General features: G+C 36.8%; 1 long non-coding RNA gene across 1 annotated transcript in view; it reads left to right on the forward strand.

Annotated features, from left to right (window-relative positions):
• The window catches only part of LOC145284050 (uncharacterized), a 13,407-nt gene extending 4,577 nt beyond the window's left edge, over nucleotides 1-8,830 (forward strand). The window contains exon 2 of the long non-coding RNA XR_013868789.1: nucleotides 8,610-8,830. This is a non-coding gene — a long non-coding RNA (uncharacterized LOC145284050). The remainder of the gene's footprint in view (nucleotides 1-8,609) is intronic.
• The last annotated feature ends 11,046 nt before the right edge of the window (nucleotides 8,831-19,876 follow it).

Below are 19,876 nucleotides of genomic sequence, written 5' to 3' on the forward strand. Positions count from 1 at the left end.
ATATATATGTGTGTTTGTGTGTGTATGAGAGTGTTAATATTGCAATGTATATATATATATATATGCCTATATTGCAGTATATATAAATACATGAACATATATGTGCGCCCGCTCATATATATTAACGTGTAACCACACACACACACACGCGCACACCCCCACACACACATGTGCTTAAAAGCAAAATATTTATTCATTCAAAGCTGCACATTTTGCTTATTGCATTTCATTTCCTTTGATGATATGAGCCATTATTGAATATCTATGGATTAAGGAAAAAATATAATTTCTCAGCTTATATTACCTATTTCAAACAATACATTCTTAACTTGAATTTATTTGTAAATATTTTAATCTACAGAATTTTACTTTATTCATTATATATATATATATATATATATATATATATACGCATTTATATATATAATATATATATATATATATTTATATATATTATATATATATATATATACCTATATATATATATGTATACGGATTTATATATAATTATATTCTATAATTAAACTTAATAATCAATAAGAATTATTAAATGCCTATGGACATTAGTATTTCATACTTTCGGGATCGTCAGTGCAGGGTGTCATGCTATATATGTATATATATATATATATATATATATATATATATATGTATATATATATATATATATATATATAATCATTGTTTATTTAACATACATATGCACATACATATATGCACATTTTCAATATCTCTGTTTGGGTGTATTCAAGTTTACTTGTTTCTACACGAAGTTACACTAAGTCGCAGGGTTTGTTTCAGATAAAGGGATAATCACGCTTTGAGACAACAACAAACATAAACTCCTTTAATGAGTCAAAATAGATTCGATCTAATACTAAACAAATTACAGTGGGGGAACTGCACCATCATAAGAGATTCTACATTTGCTTTTTGTCATACACGTTTTCCGAGCGTCCCTACATACATAAATGACTTTCTGAATATGCGAACGCGTTCATTTGTATGTATATATAAAGGCAGTCGCACACACATACACACAGTCATATATACATATAATTACGTAAGTGTTGCAAAGGAACATTTAATTTAGCACGCAACGCATTATGCAACTTTCTCTAGATTATTTTCAGCGAGAGAAATTTCACTCACAAATATACATTATTAATCGTAAGAAATTATCTAAAATACTTTCGGTGTTGTAAATTTCGAAAATAATTTCCTGCTGCTCGATCACACCTATATTATAAAACGAAAACCGTTGCATGTAAATAAACAAATTTGTCAAGGTCAAGAACTGCAAAGCCTTGCGTTTACTTTCCAAAATAATGTAAATGGAAAAATAATTAATGTATACGTGTGCATATATATATATATATATATATATATATATATATGTATATATATACAAATATATATATACATACATATATATATATATATATATTTATGTGTGCGCATATAACTGAGATTACCCTATGTTACCCGCGAATACCGAGTTTCATTTTTGCTGCTTTGTTGTATTTAAAATAGGTTTTTGTTACGACCTGCTATGATATTTTTACAAATGACATCATAATTTATTACATGCTCACACATAGAATCGATACATACGACGTAATCAAATTGGGGAATCCATTTATTTAGTTATCACATATTCGCCATATATATGTATACTGAACATAATATAATATATACATGTTTATACACATATATATATACATATATATACATACATATATATACATACACACATACATATATAAATATATACATAGACAGAGAGATAGATAGATAGATAGAGAGAGAGAGAGACCAGTGCATATTAAAATAACAAACAAAAAGCCAAGAATACAAGTTTAAACTGTATGTAGGTATTATATATATATATATATATATATATATATATATATGGCGAGTGTTACTTCTTGACAGAAGAAGACCATCTTTCCTTTGCTTTATTGTTGATTACTCAGTCATTTTCATGTATTTTTGAAATATCTTTTTTCTAATTATATACAGATATATACACTTATGCATACACACACACACAGAGATATATATATATATTCATCTTAATAATAGAGGTTATATATTTTATATCAGTCACCCATGTACACACACACACTTGCAAACATACATACAAATATACATACACATACGTATATACATATATGTATACATGTATATATATAATATATATATATATATATATATATATATATATATATATATATGCATATAAGTGGAATTGTATGTGTGTATATCTGTGTGTCCCGGTGTGTGTACATTTCACTACAAAACTACTCTATTAATTTTTAGTCTGCAAACTCGAGATGTAATATACGTGGGGTAAAGATTTGTGAAACCCATTTTACTCGGTTTTCGGCCAGAAACTTGGCAGTCAAACGGACAAAATCTTACGGTTTTACCTTAGAAAACTCTACTCAAACTCTTCGCCAATTTTGTGGTCTCAGCACTTGACATTTTTCATGTAGGTCATTATTATATTGGTCAATCTTTTAAATTAGGTTTGTGTCCAAAACAATAAATGTTTAGAGGTCAAAACTTTAGTCAAATTAATACAAAACTTGACCTCTATAGTATGTATTAAATTAATCGGCAGTTTTTTGGTCTAAGCATTCGAAATTTTACTTAAAGTGTATTCAGACATTGGGCAAGCTTCTTAATTAATTTTTGTCGAAAATTTGGCTGCTTAGGGGTAAACGGTCAATAGATGTAACCTTTAGGGATCTCAAGAAATCTATTCCATTTATTATGGGTCTATATTTGAATTTGTAGATAATGTTATTGAGATATGCAGCAAGCTTTTAAATGAGATTTTAGACGAAAATGTGGAAGGCAAGGTAAAAGCTAAAGTGTTTACCTTTGTAGACTTTACCAAACTCCTCTGTGAATTTTGTTTCTAAACACTTGAAATGTTAGATGTAGGAAACTGGATACCAGTCAATCTTTGTATATATATATATATATATATATATATATGTATATATATATATATATATATAATTATATATATATATATAGACAAATAGATAGATAGTTAGATAGATGGACAGAAATTTATGAACAGTACATAATGCCCGAATATAGCCGGGCAAAACTGTAAGTATATATATATATATATATATATATATATATATATATATATATATATATATATATATATATATATATATATATATCGTAACGTGTTAAAAAGAGGAATATAGAGGTAAAGTTACGATAGAAAATATATGAAAATTGAAGTAATAAAAACAGAAAATGATATTAAAATAGACATTTTGAAATTAAAAAAAAATAAACAGGTGAAAACGTTTAGGTAGACATAGATGTTTTTGCAAGTGGGTGTCAAAGAATTGGTGTATATGTGCCCATCAATTGTCTAATAAAATATTAGTGTTACATGCTCACTATAAAGAACCAGTCAACCCTTAAGTTAGCGCACAATCACGGTTATTCACACGGTTTCATAGTTGCCAAATCGTGGGTATTATTTACAATACTCGTTTGTGAATAATTTGAATGTCGAATCTTGGGTTGATTTTTTGTAGTTGAGTAGGTCCACTTATTGTAATTTCATATTACCACTATATTTACATGGATAAACAATAGAATTGTCATGATTGGAGGAAAACGAGGGTTTATATTGCAGGTAACGTAAGATTAGTCAATAAAGATCACACGATAATTTAATCCCATATAACGCCGTTGAACAGCAAGTGATAATTATTTTGGAAAATCTGTCACTTATATTACTATTCGAAAGTATGCAAAGTAAATATCAAATCCTTCAACTCTAGTCCTGTAATTGTACAATATAATATGTTTTTATGGAACATTACCCAACCCAATGTCTTAATGGTAATTTTTGTTACAAATGGTTTGAATGAAAACTTTAATCGGACCATCCAGGTAGAACGTTAAATAAATGTTTTGAACTCTATGTTTAATGTTCCTAATTGAATTATCCTTTTTTTCTGAGGAAGGGATAAAGTTTTAAAGTGTGTAAAGACCAACAAACGCAGGTTAACCACAGACGGAAGTAAAATCTCCTGGAGAAGTTTCGAAAATAGTACATTAAAATATATATATATATATATATATATATATATATTAAATTCTTTGCCAACCTTGAATTTAATTGGTCGATGAATATTTCTAGATACAATTTTGTTTATTATCAAACACAAGAAGGTGTCGTCAACATAAGGAACACCCAACTTTGTTTTTTGAAAGCAATGTTGTAGACAGTGTTCATAGAATCAGAATGTTGCAAAAATTAAAAAAAGTCCCGGGTTAGAATAAATAACCACATCGCCTGCTTGTCTGTATACATAAAACTTTGATTCCAGAAATTTCCCTCTAGACCAAAGCACTTAGGTTTGCTCCAAAAGATACCACATACAAATTTATTATGTCTACACTATTAACCACTATATAGTGCAACTTTTGAACGCCATCTTATACATATTGTTTAGGGATAGGAAAATCGTACACTCTATCCTAGGAGTAACAGCATCACAGTCGCCACCATATCTTATGTAAGATGTTTCTATTTTTCCCTCTAAATAAAAAGTATTCCTAGCGGTCAACGTCACCACCGAGATTCATTCTGTATTCTTGACAGATACGGGGTTGCACCCTTTTTATCTGAATCATATACTTATATGCATAATATAAATTTTTCATTTCCCGATGCCAAACATAATGCTTTTTGCCTTCTTGCATTCCACAAAATTTCATTGGCTGAGTACTGACTATCCTTTGATTCTAGAATGTTTATCCTTCTACTAATACGAACGCTGAATATATTTATATACATGGATTTTCTATTTATAAGAAGCATTCGTTTTAAATAAAATGCCTATTACACACATATTAACATATCGAAACATGTTAATAAGCCGAGGCTTATTACATTTTTTTTATTAAATATACCGTCATTTTTCTAATACAGCTACGCCAGCGTCTTACACACTTTGTCATTACCTACACAGTACTTACTGATGTACGACATATTCACATGATGAGAGCTATTGTGTCTTCTTCCTTTTCTAAATCCAGATAAACCTTATTTTTTCAGTCACTATTGTGTTTTTTTTTACATTAAATATACCGAACATGTACACTTTTTCATAAAACCACGCTAACGGGATGCGCCTGTAGTATTTGAATTCACTGCACGTACTGTTATTGACATATCGTAGAATTCTTACATCTATTATTTTTTCTTTTCCTATTTATTCAAAATAAAAGAAATCACTAACATTCTTTCAAAATAAAAATCACTAATAGTCTTTCTTTATACGCTAAATTAACAATTTTACACACGGAATTACATTATAATTACAGTCGAAACCCAGCTCATTTGAGATGTGAAAGATTTTAAACTGCCTAAAACGTTTGGTTTACTCTTCTTTTTTTAATATCTAGATAAACCCTTTTTAAGTACACTTGATTTATATTCTTTTTGAAATCCTTACAGCGTGGAAATCCTTACAGCAATGATTAAAGTGGTATTTCGGTCAAAATATTGGACACTCCTACTACTCACAAAATGTGGTGTCTATGCTACCAACGGGTGACGCCGGTTTACAAGTCCTGCTAGTTTATATACACTTTCGAAGCTCAATTAGAACGACATAGAGGCTTATTTCCTGAATCCCATATACATATTTTCGAGAATAAGTCGAGTCGCGATTGACAGCGATATAAGGCGTCAACACATAAAAATGCATACAGACTTACAAAATATTTTGTCTCTGAATGAATATTCATAGTGAAAGAATCGTAGACGCATTGCTAGAACATATCATTCAAACACTATCGTGTTTGAATATATGATTAAGTGGCAGTTTATCTCATTAAGAACACATTTACAGCTTCACCGTACACTCATTTTAAGATAAACTTGTAAAAAGTTATTACAGTTTATAGATCGCCATCTCATCTATATTGTGAAAAAAAATCAAATTTCGTTCAGTAAAACAAAAATGATGACGAATTTACAGGTGTTCAAAATCGTAAAAAAATGTAAAGATGTGAGCGACGTTTTTTTATGACTGGTGTCGATAGCAGCCACGTCGCTCAGCAACTACGGTTGCTACTAATCTACCGCTCTCAGGAGAAGAGAAGAAACAAGTTAAACGATGGGAATTAAAGCCTGAAATGAAGATACATGGAGGGGGTTATTGAATGCAGAGGAGTGCCGTACATTGTTATTACATGTGTAGGTTATGTTTGTAGGGGAAAAATAAGGATGAAATTAAACAAAGAAAATTGAATTTACTGAAAGCCTGGAAAGCCATGGATTACAATAGAAAAATGCGAGTGTGACAAGTGATATGGAAAGGCTGAAATATGGCAAAGTAAAGCACTCGTTGTCAAAACTAGAAAACAAGAAGACAAGATGGTCTAGTAAAAATATAATAAGCTTATAACTTAAAATATTGCTGCATTAAGATTTTCTTTTAAAACTCAATTCATAATTTATTATAATAACTTCTTTATGCCGCAATATTTGTAATCCTATATCTCATAACAAATACGTACGCACTAGAATATATGCATACACACACACACACACATATATATATATAAACATATATATATATATATATATATATATATATATATATATAGAGAGAGAGAGAGAGAGAGAGAGAGAGAGAGAGAGAGACTAGCAGTAAATCTGGCACATTTTAGTCTGTTTTTCAATTTCTCCAGAATATTCGGTGGGATTAGAACTAAACCTATACACATGTAACATATCTCTTATTAAATTTAAACATAATAACATTGAAATATAAAAATACAAAAAATCGTGGACACGCATTTAATATCTAGTGAACAAGCATTTTCTATAATTACAACGCACATTGTACTGCACGATAAGATGAGATGGCGATATTCATCACGTTAAACTTTCCACATTCTTCTTTAAGTTTTAGCCACAAATCTGCTGTATTGATACAATTCCTTTCACCCACACGGTTCCCCAACCTAGACCATAGATTTGCAATGGAATCTAGGTCCGAAGGAGGCCAGTAAAAATCATCCACATTTTGCTCGTTCAAAAATCCCATTACATGCTCAGCCTTTTCGCAGGGAGGGGCATCCTGTATGAAAATATGTTTTACATAGTCAGAATTTCGAATTATTGGAATGAGATGATCTCTCAATAAGTTCTTGTATATTGCGCCATTAACTCTGGTGTTGAGAAGAACCAGATTAGTCGTTCCTTCCCAAGAAATCATTTAAAACACCATCACGCTACCCTCATCAGACTCAACCGTTTTCTACTTACATGTTTATTATATCCCTCGCAAGCAAGCCTGCTTATAAATTTCCTCCCGTCAGATCAATATACATGAAAGTAACTTTCATCAGAAAAAATACAATTAGCCACTGATCATTTGTCCACAACACGAGCTCTTGAGCAAAGCTTGATCTGAGTTATTAACGGTTTCTTAGCTGGTGGTCTCGCAAACAGATGCATTTCATTCACGCGTCTTTATGCTGTTTTATGAGAGGCTTGGATGTAATGATAGGCATGTAATCCATGAGAAATGCTGGCACGTGTTTGAAAGTTATCGTTCAGTGACATCTTCTTAATCGACCTTGCCTAGGAGAAGTTATTCGATGCCTGCCATTTTTCGTCGGCGGTAGAATTTTCCCAATATTATGAAATCCTTTATAACTGCTATATTCCTCATTTTCGTACTTAAAAAAGTGGAAAACTGAATACACAATCTAAATAAATTAATTTCTTGGATTTGCCTCACGGTTTTGGCCACTTTAATTTAAAAAAATTGAAATGCTCATTATTTTTCTATACTTTATAATGAAGTGTAATTAATACGCATGTATCAACATAAGAGATATGTTAAATGTGAGTAAATTTAATTGTAATTCCCGGAATATTCTGGAAAAATTTAACAAATACTCTCAGATTTTTTGGCCGCTAGTATATATATATATATATATATATATATATATATATATATATATATATATATTATAATAATATAATACTATATATATATATATATATATATATATATATATATATATATATATATATATATATATATACTAGCGACTAGGACGGATACGTCGATTACGCAATTTTGTAGTCATTGGAGCCGGTTCCACGATTATTATGACACCTGAAATTGATGCTCCAGTCAAAAAATAAATTATTTAACTTCATGGGGAAAACTATTCAATACGGAAGATAGCAGTTATAAAGGATTTCAAGAGTACTAGGAAAATTATATATATATATATATATATATATATATATATATATATATATATATATATATATATATATATATATGTGCCGTACTTTGGCGAATTTTAGTAAGTCCGGGATAACTGCTCTAACTATCTATAACTTCCTTTAAAAATAATTTTTGTCTGCATATCTATGTGGATCTGTGTGTGAGCGACAAATTTAGGTTGATGCGGAAAGCTACTTTATGTACCTTGCGTTGATCTTATACGGACTGTCCATGAAATAACCGATGTGTTGAAAATGTTTGTTACTTTACTAAGTTTTTTTTTCTTTTTCCTTATTTCAGATATTATAAAGATAAAGAAAGAGTCAATGTACGCAAACTCCAAACCATGCAGGAATTGTAGAAAAAAAATCAGGAACGAAAATGAGGGATTTTAATCACAACCCAAAGATTCTGCAATCAATCTTGGATAATGTTTGGGAAGGAGCACTAATGATAAGAGCTGGAAATGGTCGACATTTAAAACATATTATTCTTCATGAATAAAGGTTGTTTAAATTTTGCACTTTTTTTCATTTTATCATTGCGTCAATGCATAAGTTATTTAAGTTCTAAAACAGTTCAGTTACTTTTTGGGCACCCAGTGTCTGTTTGTATTACAATCTTTTCGAAAAGTTTCAAAAATTGATGATTAAATAATTGGATGAAAGATTAAAATAAAATAATTTTTAAGTCTGCTATTTCAATATTATTTCTTTACACAAACATTTAATACAATCCTTCATGCATATGCTAGCGATTTTATGATGGTTTTCTAACTACCATATTCATTGATAAAAAATACATTTATTATTAATTATTTAAATGATGGTTTCTAATGAAATGATTCGTTTCTTGGGCTATTTCGCTTACTTTATTGAATGCAAATTCTATTTATTATACATAATATATGTAGCATTTAGGATGAAATATTCGTGCACACACATATATCTATCTATTTGTCTATATGTATAAATATTTATTTTACTCCCTCTCTCTTTCTTTCTCTCTCTCTCTCTCTCTAATAAATATAGAGATAGATAGATAGATAGATATAACTACAACTGTCTGTCTGTGCAGTACCGTCGATACCGAACTCTTTTTCTTTTCTTTTTTTCTACACATTGTTAGAAATTTTACTTGGACATGGATCAAACTTTTAAATTGTATTTGAGCCCAAAACATTTAATGTTAAGGTGTCAAAATGGAAGGTAAAGTTTAAAAAATGGCATTTGCAGTCTTTATCAAGTTACTCAGCTAATTTTTGGTCTAAATATTAAATAGCTTAGAAAAAATGTATTCAGACATAGGGCAAGATTTTTAATCCGTCTTTGGTCGGGAATTCGGCCACCATGGGGCCAAAGTTCAAAAGATGGTACATTTGGTGGCTTTAGCACACTATTCAGCCCATTTTGGGTTTAAACATATGAAATGTAACATAAAGGGTATTCAGACATGAAACAATATTTTAAAGCAGTTATTGAGCAAAAATGTGTGCAACCAAGAGGTCAAATTTGAAACACTGTACCTTGCAAATCTACCAAATTCCTCCGTCAATGTTGGCTCTAAACACTTGAAATATTAGATGCAGGTTATCTGCCCATGAGTCAAACGTTTCAATATATCTAAGCTTATGCACACATATGTACGCCCAGTAGATATTGGCCGAGAACAGCCGTGCTTAACTACAAGTATATACATTAATTATATATATATATATATATATATATGTGTGTGTGTGTGTCTGTTTGCGTGTGTGTGTGTATTTTTACAATTGTAGTAAGCTTTAACAACGCTTTTTATTTATGAAACTCGATGTAATTACTGAGCATATATAGGCAAAATACATTAATTAATTGATATAATAATTAGAGGGAAAAATTTACACTACAAAACGGGTGTTATCAAGAAGTGTGTATGTTAACATATACAATTGAAGTGAATTGTAAATAGGGCAATGCCTTGAAATATGCAATAGACGTATGTGTGTGTGTGTGTGTATAATATACATATTATTTAACAACACTGAGTTTTCATTATCTTCGTTACTTTTTTTAACGCCCAATCAAGCTTTTGTGTTTCGAGTAATTTTTAAAGCAAGGATTATATTTTGATCGTCGAACCCTCTTTTAACTATTATGGTCGTCGTCGTTTTCATGCTATCAAATTTGGTCATCCACCAAGAGCAACGCTCAACCGATGATGCTGATTGACTTTTCGTAAAAGGAAAGGACGAAAATGAGAGGTTTGTATAGAAAACTCTGCGAGTAAACTAATAAAGAAATAAGTAACTACTTTATGAAGTACACAGAATAATTAATCATCGTTGCAAGAGACACCGCAATAATGAAAAAAAAACGGAGGGCTAACGGATCAGACTATAAAAGAAAATTCATATGAATAAAAAAATAATCTTCTGAGAATAACATGTTCACTTGGAGTCATGGTAAAGTACCACTAGGTTTCTAGTATTCTCCAAATTTTACAAAAATTTGGAAATAAAATAGAGTAACCAGTAGCCTTCATTTTAACAAGAACCAAGAATGATCTAGATACGCTAATAAACAGAACAAGAATCTTTAGTCAGAATATCCAGATGAAATTCAGTATGGTCATAAGAATAGGATGACTAGTGTCAACGAAAGTAATGGAACGATATAACAACGTGAGGAGGATGACACTAGGTAAATATAAGCCTTACAAACAGTTGCACGTTCTTAAAATAACAAGGCTAAAGCGAAAGAAATGTAAGGGAAATTATTTTTTACATGGAGGCACAATTTATTAAGGCCCGGATGCCACTCGGGGATAGGGGTTATTGCATGTACAGTAATCGTTGGGATAGTATCGTTGTAATCATTAGTATTGTAGATTTCATCGAATGTCTTACTTTGTCAGGAATTTGTTTCTATTGAACTTGAAGACATCCAAGTTGTAGTCAGGTGGGAAACAGGCAGACAGAACAGAGTTCCACACTCATGCACTTCTAAGAAAGAAGCTCTGCTCATGGAATCTAGGTTTGGATTAAGGCACAGATGAAGGGTGGGGACAAATAATGACAGTAGTTTCAGCTAGATGGGTGTTTTTCGTGAATAATTGATGAGGGGGACCAAAGATTTGAGCTCAGACGAGAACCTGCCATTGATATAATGATAAAACAAACACAGACTCGTAACGTCTCTTCTGTAGGAGAGAGGCTGCAGGGAAGATAAAAGAGTACCCCCCCAGTAAGCAACGATGTCTATTTTGTACTATGTCAAGGCAAAATAGGCTGCTTTTAGCAGCTCCTGCCAAGATGTGGCAGCAGTACTCCATCCTTAGACGTACTTGGCTTTTATACAGATAGAGAATCGCATCAGTAGTGAGACATCTTCCAGACCGTAGAAGGATCCCACCATTTTCCCAGCGCGCTTGGCAACATACCTGATGTACGTGTTCCATTTGCGATCAGGAGTAAAGATCAAACCCAGAAGCTTGTGAAAACATGGAGCCTCCCCGACGAGAGTCATCCATTTCAATTGTTGCCAGATGGGTATCAGAGCGTTGATGATGTAAAGATAGAAGCTTGGTTTTGGATACATTTAAAGTAAACAGCCAACACTTTCCCCACTGCACCACTCGCTCAAGATCAGGGGAGAGAAAATCAGAGAGAACTTTGTCATTTACGGTCTTTGCTGTGTTGCCATAGATGACCATGTCATCAGCATAGATGTCAACGAATGATTTAATATGTGTTTTGGGAGATCATTGATGTAGATCAGGAAAAGAGTTGGCCCCTGAATGGACCCCGGAGGGATTCAAGCATTAATACTTTGGGTCTCTGATTTCTGCCCATCAACCAATACTCTTATGAACCTATCGGAGAGAAATTATATAATAATTGAAAAAACATTTCCAGTGATACAGTAGCTGGAAATCTTGAGATGTAGGCCCTTATGCGATACCCTATCGAAGGCCTTCGATATGCTAAGAGCAATTGCGCTGGAAAGGAAGCCTTTGTCAAGATTTTCACTAATCCTATGAGATATAACCGTTAGAACATCTGCTGTAGATCCTGCGGAGCGGACACCATGTTGCGCGTCACTAAAAAGGTTGTTTTTTTTCTGAGGTGGTTAACTACTTCTTTATTTAATATGGATTCCAATACATTACTCATGACACACCGCATACTTATTGGTCTGTACTGGGAGGAAGATGACTTTTCGCCCCAATTCTTAAATACATGGCATACTGATGAGATTTTCTATGGTGTTGAAAATCACTTCTTCTTAAGGCAACGCTTAAACATTTTTGTAAGTAGGGGGGCAAGTTCTGGTTGAAGCTTTTCCAGCACTATAACTGTAATGCCGTCAGGGCCAGTTGCTTTACTGGAATCAAGGTTCTTGATTAGCTTGGCGACCCCACGCACAGATATTTGTGTGTTGCATTGTGTGTTGTCTGTTATAGGAGGAAATACTGGGAGTTGCTTGCCTCGTCGCATAGGGTAGAATTAGCTGAAAATTTCTTGGCAAATAGTTTGGCCTTGTCTGATGCTGACGAGATGACGCCAGGCCCATTGATGATAGTTGGGATAGAATGCACGCTTCTGTTCAGGATCCTGTTTGCTATTTGCGAGAACTGGTGGGAATTAAGCCGCTGTCAGCTTCTTTGAATTAACGGATGGATCATATAGCTCGCTTGCATTTTTATTACTCTTTAACAGTGGTGTTTGGCAGTCCTTTAAGCAGCTTTATGCCCTGTACATCTATAAAGTGATTTCTGTGCGCGATGTCAGCAGCACATTCTGGGGAGAACCATGGCTGGCTGTTAAGTTTTTGTTGGAATTTTTGGATGGTATGACTTGGTCTATGCCTACAATTAACCATTCGGTCAGGTCTTATACAATAGAGGGCACAACCTTTTTTAACATGGAAGGCAGAGGTAGATCAGATATGAATGTACAGAAGCTATCCCAGTCAGCCATAGAGTATCCATATACAGTGGGATCGAGAGGTACGTCTGAGGACTTATTACATTTCATTTTTATATTTACTGATACAACAGAGTGGTCGAAGAATCACAGACGCGATAGAACGGAACATGAACATAGCTCAGGGGAAGTTGTGAGAAAAAGGCCTCGAAGGCTTGCATACTGACCTGTAGTATCGGGCACAAAGTTCGGTTCGGGATCTATCTGAGTGAGGGCATAGGCAATGTCACAATTATGACAGAACCTCTCCTCATCATGTGTATTATTTGTGTGGGCCAGCCATTCCACATTGTGGAAATTGAAGTCACCGCAAATGTGAATGTTAGCCGAAGGATGAGCAGACAGGATGTAGTCAATTTTCTTAGATATACTTTTTAAGATATTAACCCTACTGTTTTGGAGGCTATAGATGGCCAATATAAATGCAGTGGTGTAAGCTAGTGCAACACAGAAGCACATATAAGGTAAATTAATATCTACTCTGGATATATCTGCTGTTGGAGAAGGAGACATGGTACTAGGGGTCTACGTTGGTGGATGGGGTTCTAGGTTTTATCGTGTTTTTCTGGAGATTTGTCATGTTGAGGTCTTTGAATTTGTGGAACAAGTCGATAGACTTATTTGGAGCAGGACAGAGAGGGGAAGTAAGAGAGAAAAAGACAGCCGTTTTTTTTTATAGCATATGATAAGGTAAAGCCGTAACAATTACTTACTAGTATGGCACCGAGAATCTCTACCAGAAACTACTGCATGGTCCAGAATCCATTCACCAAATGGCAATACAGCAGCCCTGGGAATTTGCACCTGCTGATAGGACAGACTCCTTAGTGGTTAATCCAATGTTCGAGTCCCTGTCTATCAGGTGGATAACGTCAGCCCAGATGAAACGTCCTACACCCTTACTAGTGACATGACGACAACGAGACATAGAAACAGAAGATTTTCGACATCTCTGGCTACTGTTCACGAAGTACTACCGACCTGGAAAGCAACTTTTTCTTCATTCTTGTGAGAAAAAATACTCATTAGAAGTGAGGACTGAATGACAAAAAATGAGAAATGAGAGTTACTGAAGCTGCGGATAACACATCCGAATACATTATCTACTCTCCATTAAAAAAAGAACATAAATGATGAGAAGGACTTATTAATATGTACTTAGTATGAGTCATTTGCCCCATTCCCAGTTTAGGATATTACTTGAAGATAGTATCCCCTCCCATATTAATGCTGCATGCATTTTGCCTTTATCTACCTATCTAAAGGAATATTTCAGATAAACGAGCAAATCTCTATAGTCAATTGTATATAGTAATAACTTTATAAAAAAATTAAAAAAAACATAAACAGTTTCACTACTTATTACCGTAATTACTTGCCTTTTACTCTGAAGGCATCCAATTGGCAGAAGCGCGACGAATTCTACAGAGCCATCGTTGTCATCATATTAACCTGGTACCAAGATTAGACACGCTGTAGATGTTTAACAGTTTATTGCCATCCAGAGACAGATGTGTGTGTTAACTAATATTCAAGCAATGGCCCCCCAACAAACTAAGTAGGCGATAAAGCTTAGCAAAATCTAATCTACCATATAATCTGGACGTAGTTGTCCGGTGAAAAAGTAGTTTTATGCCTTAAAGTGATCAGGGGCATATGCTGTTAAAAATGCCTGCTTAATCTCGTCTGCTTCTGATTCTGCAACTTGATAAGTTGCCCGTATATGGCCCTAACTCAACCTAGAAATTTCAAGTGAAAAACGCGCTTAACACACTTCATGACGCAAAGCACCCACCTACTTTTCACATTTTCAATCTATTCAACAATCAGCATTTCGTTCTCTGCAGAACTAAACTCCGGAAATAAAAAAAAAAAATCAGGGCATAAAAATTGGCGCTTCATCGAAAGGTAATATACAACCAGTTGCAATATTTATTTTTTATTTCTATCGACAATTTCGCTAATCACCTTAAACAGTCGGTCGCAATATTTGTCTTCGTCTGGTATAGCCCTGTTTGTATAGAGTCGGCGTAATCGTTAAGTATAAAAACAACTGCGATACGTCATTTGTTTGGGGGTTTTCAAGCGATCGGACGCTACAAAGCACACAAAGACAAGTTATCCAGGTTAATTTCGATGTTACTTGTATATTATGTCAACTGACAGTTGAACAAAACAATTTAAATTAATATTACCAACTAAGCTAATGTTTGTAAAACAAAATTCAGGTAAATAATAAAATAAACACTGTAACAATTATCGATATAATATGTAAATGCAATACACGAGCGGTTATATGACAGCAGAAAAAAACATGGGTGTGTGGGAAGCAGTATAATCAGAACTAGGCAAAGGAGTACACTTTAACGATTCAGACAAATGGAAATGGCTTAACAAATAAGAGACCTATATAAATACGAACACCACAAAAGCATTTTGTTTAACGTGCATCCAGGAGATAAGCGCCCGCGTGTTTGCGTGTTGTGTGGGTACGTGGGAGAGACGGATGGGGGGAAAAAGACTTACCTCGAGACCAGCTCAGCGTTACCGACCAAAAATAGAAAAGAAAGACCAAGATTGCGACCGCCGTCTTTTGTAAAGTATGATGTCTCGCAAAGTCACACGAATTCTCGGAATATGCAAATTTAGCCGGCCTAGAACGACGATAAAAGCGGGTGAGGGGAAAGACGTGGGGGAGTGACGATTGAGTTGGCTGGGGAATCGTGTGGCTGTTGCTTCTTGTGCCGTGTTGAGGATATCTTACCGTGTTAAAGAGAGAATCGGGCGCCATCTTGAATTTTTCCTTACACTTTTTACTTACAAGCTATTTCGGCCATTTGGCCTCTAGGACTATGACCAAGTCGAAATTTGACTTCAAGCTCATACCCGAGTTTGACGGGTCCACATCCATCGTCGACTGGGTTGAAAGGGTCGAGCTGACGTGCGACCTTTGTGAGGTGAAAAGGGTACACACTGTAATTCCCCTGAGATTGGCTGGGGGTGCCTTGAGTGTATATCAGCAACTCAGTGCTGCCGGAAAGGGAGATGTCACCGCAATTAAAGCTGCGCTGTACAAGCAAATTTTTCATAGGCCATGGATCCTTGTACGGCCTATGAAAAATTTGCTTCCCGAAAACTTCTACCGGAGGAAAGCGTGGACGTTTTCTTCGCTGAGTTAAAGAAACTCGCAGTTCTGTTCGGTGGAGGAGTGTCGGAGCGGACGCTCGCGTACGCGTTTGTGGCGGGCCTTCCCACTCGGGTGAAGCAGCTACTGAGAGCCTCAACCAGCGTTTCAACAACGACCATGGAACACTTGATGGAACGTGCTCGAGCCATCATCAAAGATGAGGAGGACCTGGGGGAACCAGTTGTGATGGCGACACAGACAGGCCAGATTGACGCTCGGGAGATTCCGAATCAAAACCCTGCAAGCAATGGGAAATGTTTTCGCTGCGGCCGACGCGGACATTTTGCAAGGAATTGCACCAACAGGGGGCGTGTGCGCTGTTTTAAGTGTGGCGGTTTGGGGCATCTAGCCCAAAACTGTGCGGGAAACGTATCAGGGGAGAGGACGTCAGCGCCGCCCTGCTCCCCGAGCAAAATTTGAACAAGGTGCAACCAGTAATGACCGTCTACGTAAACAGGATACCCTGCTCAGCACTTCTTGACTCAGGCTGTTCGCATACTATAGTGAGCATCAGGCTGTGTCCAAGTTGGACTAAGAGGAAGATCAAAGTCACCACGATAGGAGGCGAGACCCAGACATGCTGTGGAGCTGGAACTGTCAAGATCTATACGGACACCGGTGCAGCCACTAAGATCAATGTGCTCGTGACCCAAGGAAATCTCCTGGGGTTTGACCTGTTGCTCGGATACGATGCCATAAAGGCGCTGGGGGGAGTCGCAATTCATCGGGATGGAAAGGTGCGATTCTTAGAGGCCCCAGTGTGTGCAGCGCTCCATATCGATCGGCGGGATTTTACAGTGGACTACGACTCGCGCAAGAGGGCCTGGATTGCATCTTGGAAGTGGACCGAGGGAATGGCACCGACTAAACTCAAGAATTGGGTTGCAGAGTACCCTATACCCAGTGAGGCCCGAGCAGAATACGAAAGGGAACTAAAGGCGTGGATCCAAGATGGCTGGTTAATCCCCTACCCTGAGGACAAGCTTGGGCCTCCGAAGGGTCTAATACCCTTGATGGCAGTAGTCCAGCATAACAAGTCGAAAGTACGGCCCGTGCTGGACTATAGGGAGCTTAACAAGCATATTGAAGCCTACACTGCCGATGCTGACGTATGCGCCAGTAAGTTGAGGGAATGGCGTCAGAAAGGCACTAATGTCTCAATATTGGATTTGCGAAAAGCCTATTTACAGGTGCGAGTTGATGAGACGTTGTGGCCGTTCCAGACAGTTTGGTTCCAGGGGCAGAGGTACTGCCTTACACGCCTTGGCTTTGGCCTAAATATGGCACCACAGATCATGAAGACTATTGTCAACACAGTATTGTCCCAAGAAAAGCCCATGAGGGACTCAACGTCAGCTTACATTGATGACGTATACGTCAATGAAGATGTACAGTCTGCGTCGTGTGTCAAAGAAAAGTTGGCTCAGTTTGATCTGGAATGCAAGAATCCCGAACGTTTAAGGGAAGGAGCACGTGTATTGGGGTTGGATGTTTATGAAGAAGATGGCACCCTACAATGGAGGCGTGGCAGTGAAATTCCAAGCATCCCCAACCTCGTTACAAGGCGGACCGTTTTTTCTTGGTGTGGAAAACTTGTTGGTCACTTACCGGTCTGTGGCTGGCTCCGCGCAGCTGTTGGTGTGATTAAACGCAGAGCAAATTTAACAACCACGGGTTGGGATGACATATCCGATGATGTCCTACTAACTCTGATGATTAAGGAGACACTGGAGAGAGTGAACAAGAAGGACCGTGCCTGTGGGCGGTGGTGTGTTAACGGAGACAACGTAGGTGTGTGGGTTGATGCCAGTTCTTTGGCGGTGGGAGTATCGTTGGAGCAAGGAGGAAACGTGTTCGAGGATGCGTGTTGGCTGCGGCCCGTAACAGATTCTCAGCATATCAACCTGGCAGAGCTGGACGCTGTTGTAAAGGGGGTAAATCTGGCCCTGCAGTGGCAGTCTAAGAAGTTGACCTTGTACACAGATTCTCTCTGTGTCTACCACTGGGTGTCTGACACACTTTCAGGACGGACACGAATCCGTACCAAGGCAGCATGCGAAATGTTAATACGGAGAAGGCTAGACACGCTAAAAAACCTGGAATCTGAGTATGGGATATCACTGAGCGTCACTCTGGGTCCATCACATTGTAATCGTGCTGACCAACTGACCCGTGTACCTCACAAATGGTATGAAGCCGCGAAGATGGGAATGGAGATTACTGCTCGATTTTGTGCAGTTGCAATCGACCCATGTCAAATACAAAAAATTCATGCACAGAGCGGACATCCGGGTATCAAGAGGACCCTTTATTTTGTGAGGCGTGCATACCCAGCAGTGACCAAGATGGATGTCAGACAGATCGTCAGAAATTGTGAGGCTTGCCAGTCTATTGATCCTGCACCAGAGCGATGGCAGAAGGGTCGCTTGGAAGTTGAGAGTGTGTGGCAGCGGCTGGCCATGGATATTACCCATTACAGTGGCAAGCCCTTTCTAACTCTCATTGATTGCGGGCCTAGGAGATTTGCGGTGTGGCGGCAGATGACCAGACAGGATTCAGCAAATGTTCGCCACCTATCATCCATTTTTTATGGGTGAGGTGCGCCGGAAGAGCTCCTGACTGACAATGATGCAGCGTTTTGTAGCCAGCAAGTTCGGCAGTTGTAAGATGAGTGGGGCGTCCGACTACGGTTGCGATGTGCGCATGTGCCGTCAGGAAATGGCATTGCTGAAAGAAGCCATCGCAGCATCAAGAGAATTGCTGCCAGGAAGCGATGTACTATTGCGGAAGCAACATATTGGTACAACATTACGCCAAATGACGGGACGTCCCCTTCAACCGCACCTGCGAATGCTATTTACACGTACCGAGTCGGAGTGAAGGGAATCAACACTACGCAGCCAACCGACAAGGGAACATATAACAGATATGAAGTGGGAGATCCAGTGTGGGTGCGGCCTCCAGGAAATCGGTGCACCGACAAGTTTAAGCGAGGACACATATCTGGAGTGATTAGCCAGCAGTCTGTTTTGGTCGATGGAACCCCACGACATGTGCGAATTCTTCGCCCAGCTACCGAGGTGCGTCATACAACTACAGAAGAAAGCAGTGAAGCGTCTAGCGATGAGCTGCCGATGCACGGATTCAGTGAGCCCCTTCCAGAGACTGATAGCGATAGTTCATCTGATGAGGCGGAACCAGATCCAGAGCCCGAATCTGAAACAGTGAATGTACCTCTTCGCAGAAGCACACGCACTAAAAGGCCACCCCCCAGTGCTCTCTATGTGATCATCAGATCAGGGGGGAGTGTAACGTGCATCCAGGAGATAAGCGCCCGCGTGTTTGCGTGTTGTGTGGGTACGTGGGAGAGACGGATGGGGGGGAAAAAGACTTATCTCGAGACCAGCTCAGCGT

This window comes from Euprymna scolopes, chromosome 8 (assembly GCF_053919585.1).
Source record: "Euprymna scolopes isolate OS-2025 chromosome 8, ASM5391958v1, whole genome shotgun sequence".
In the NCBI taxonomy this organism is placed as follows: domain Eukaryota; kingdom Metazoa; phylum Mollusca; class Cephalopoda; order Sepiida; family Sepiolidae; genus Euprymna; species Euprymna scolopes.